Source organism: Myzus persicae, unplaced genomic scaffold, assembly GCF_001856785.1.
Source record: "Myzus persicae strain clone G006 unplaced genomic scaffold, MPER_G0061.0, whole genome shotgun sequence".
Classification (NCBI taxonomy): Eukaryota; Metazoa; Arthropoda; class Insecta; order Hemiptera; family Aphididae; genus Myzus; species Myzus persicae.
Window position 1 is genome coordinate 9,900 of NW_019100766.1, and position 4,123 is coordinate 14,022.

Sequence of the window (4,123 nt, forward strand, 5' to 3'; positions counted from 1 at the left end):
AAATTAACTACGAGCCACATGGTACAACTTTTAACGTTTGAATAAAATCTGGAACCATATTAAAACAAACAATATTGTGAAATAGGTATAAAATTATTATTTTATTTTAGGTTTATTATACTTACGAAGCCAGTGAAATGTTGTTTAGCTGAGGGTGCAACGGTTTAATTTAATTTATAAATTATACAAAAAAAATTAATTTTGTAATAACTGGAACAAAAATACTGGTGTAGCTGGTAGATAATAGATATTATAATAAATTCCTTTAAATGTGAGACAACCTTCTTAACCTCAATTGTTGATGCATTTGGTACATGATTATTATGTTTGATGAACTTCACGATTTTTTCGTTAACAGCATAAACTCGACCTTTGCATTTCAGTTTTTTGCTTTCGGAGCATTTCCAATACACTTTTTCATTATAAATTTTTTCTTGTGTATTTAAAAATACTTTATATTGTAACATTTTTTAATTTTTTTCACTGTTTACATACACCAAACTCATGATGGCATAACTTTAAACGTGTCAAAAGTATTTGAAGTAGGTACACTATAATACTGAAACGATAATAATTTCGGATTTGCCATGCACCTTGTCGACGTACAATGTAAAATGAATATCGCGGTTGAATCCAATATTATCATTATATCTAAGTACAAAGTGAACCACGTCGACGTACTACAGCACTCGCATCTCTACTAATTAATACCTAGGTACTTAAATAATGTGATTGAAATCTTGTATACACTTTTGTGAATTGTTTTAATATACCTAACAATAAAAATATACGTACAACGTATCGGAAATTGCCCATGTTTATAATTTTATTTTATTTTATTAGTTATACGGACTTAGCCCTTCTTGACTTTAACAATACATATAAAAATAAATAAATATTAAAATAACTATTCTTACTCAAATTCCGTTTTTCTTTTATTATTAAAAGTGAAAGTGTTTAAGACTTGTTTCAAGTTTTTACTAACATAATTCAAACCGGTTGATTTATAATTTATAAAGTTTTTAAAAATGTAAGAATACATACTATGTAATATAGATAGGTAACTACTTAACATTTTAACTGAAATACCTACTGAACACTAATTAGATACTGAATAGTGAATAGGGTCTGTTATTTAGTTATTAGTTAAATAGATCCATGACAACAAAATATAAATACCTACACTTTATTATAGAACATTAAACAAGAACGAATTGCAAAATGTCTTAAGTCATATGAAGTCATATCTAGAATGGTGGTGATGTTTGTATTGGCATTGAATATTTTCTGCCTTTAGGTAGTATGTATAGGTACTTAACTTATTATTATTAATTTTGAATTGATAATAGATATTATTTGATTTTGAAAGTTTTTTTTTCAGTCCGGCCTTCCCTGACAACTTCCAAATTAAACTTATGAATTTATTACCTAAAAATCAAAACATTTCTAGACTAAAAAATGGTTGATTTGTTTATATTGATATTAAAATGGTTCAAAAACTTCAAAATAATTATATTTAATTTATTATGTGGTACCTATATTTCAAACTAAATAGCTAGGTAGGTAGTTAATTAACCTGAAAAATGTATTTTCATTTATCAAAAAGTCATGTTAGGAGGGACTCTTTGTACTTTCCTTTTAAGATAAAATTATATGTTCGCAACTTTTGTACATTTTGCCAATAAAAATAATATAGAGAAGATCTAAAAAAGAAATTGATTATATTGTAATTAGATGTACCTACCTATGTCGAGAATCATTGGTTTATGGTATAATAAATTCCGTAATTTTAAGGTAGGGACACACTATTATCACGTCGTTATTTCGTTAACTCACGTCACATCACCCACGTGGTTTGGCCACATTTGGTTACACAGTGTATTGACTTTCATTCAAGATGGAGTGTGCTAGTTCAACTAGTTCTTCTGATTGGGAATATGATTTAGACAATGCTGCTGCTTTTATCGTTATAAGTGAATAAAAGAAAAAAAGGCCAGAATGGGTTCACAAAACTAATACAAGACGAGAAGAACTTGGGGAATTCAATCGATTAGTGCAAGAGTTAAGTGAAGACAGTCATAGATTTCACATGTACTTCAGAATGAAAAAAGAAGAATTTGAAAACCTTCACGAGCTGATCAAAGACGAAATACATAAACAAAACACACAATTTAGAAAAGCAATCCCTTCACGAGAACGATTAGGAGTTTGTATAAGGTACACATTTAAGTGTATAATAAAATAATATAAAATACATGTTCATTTTTTTAATACAGTTCATTTAATGTAATTTATTGAAATTAATTTATGTTTATTATATATTATGTTGATAAACGAAAATTGTTTCATTAATAATTAGAAAATTTTATGTCATGATTCATGTTTAACATTTCCCCAAGTGTGGGCTTGTAGTGAGATTGAAGTTCTTCATATGTTGAATGCTGAGATGATGATGTAGTTGCTTCAGATGGAAAAGGAGAAGAAGTAGATAGAGAAGCTGTTTGGTTACTCGTATTTCTAATTTCCGCTTGGAGAACAGAATTACTTAACAATAATTTAATTTTAGCCTGTTCTACTGGTGGTAATGGTGTTGTCATTTTAGACATGTTTAGAAAAAAAATATCTGTTTCGTCCATATTTTCAAATACAGTAGGAAGTTTTGGTTTCATGATTTTCTCTTCTTGTTTCGCATTTCTTGAAGCTGCGTTTTCTTTCATTATTTCCAATATTTGATTTGTCGGATTATTATTATTGCTGTTGACTTTTTTGATTTTTTTAAGGTTGCTTAAAAACTTTTGCTCCAGCTTTTTCAGGATGTTTTATTTGGCCTGTCCCAGATGTATCATAATTTTCAAGTGGTTGTATATCCTGGACCTGATTCTCTATTCCATCTACATATCCCTCTTCTGTTAAGATTTCTTCAGTTTCATCATTATTTTCATTTATATCCTGCAGTGGTTTATCATTTGAATTGATATTTACATTTGTACCATGTTCTTCATTTAAAAATGAATTATTCAAATTACTTGTAGTCCTAAATAAGTAATTATTAACTTATTAAAATTATATTAAAAAAACTCTAAGAAAAAAATATGAATTATTTTCGTACATACTTTCTATTTTCTAAGTATGGTAAAACAAAAGACATCTGCTGTTCAAATTTCCAAGGAGCAATTTTTTTTGCAGCCTGTCCACTTTTTTTTTCAACTCACTGCGTTACAAAAACACCGTCTTAAGATATATTACCTAACGATAACAAAGTGAATCATTATGCTGACTATTTAACAGACGCGTACATTTCAGAAAATGCTACATTTCCACTACTTATTTGGGCAAAATCATCATCTTCGTTATTACGAACTACCAATTCATGTGAGTCATTCCATTCGCATTTTAAAGACAATTTTTAAAAAGAAAAACCAAATATATTTATGTGGCTCAATATTGTGAAATAAATTCTAACTGATATTTATTGTAAAATAAGAAGTATTCATTCTCCGAAAAAATCAAAAGACTACCGAGCAAACATTTTTCTCTGTCAATTTTTAAACTTTATTTGATGTTGCTAGTACCACTTTAGTCTTATGACTAGTTGGACTGATCTGAAGTAATGGGCTTTGTTGCCACTTGGGCTTGTTACGATGAAATGATATTAGCGCACTGCCTTGGATTCGACGGGTAGGCAACTTAATGTGCACTGCCTTGGAATGACCGGGTAGGCAACCAGATACGACGACGACGACGCTAGGATGGAACTAAAGATACTTAAAATCATTGCCGTTCAGAGGGGGGGGGGGCAACGGGACCATTTTGCCCCAGGCCCCATTGTTGTAATATTTTTAGGAGGCCCCCAAAAAGTCTTGATGTATAATAATTAAAAACAAAGAACTATCACCGATCACCGTTATTGAGACGAAAATTTTCTTCTTTGCGTCATCCACTTAATATTAATACTTAAAATAAAATTAAAATAAAATTTAACACTTATACAGTCATACAATGCGCGAGTAAGAGCATGACGTCCAGTCACGTAGTCAAAACAATTTCCTCCACCGCACCGCTCGTCTATGCCGCCGTTTCTACTTAATAATATTTTAATATATTAGTATAATATGTAGTATAG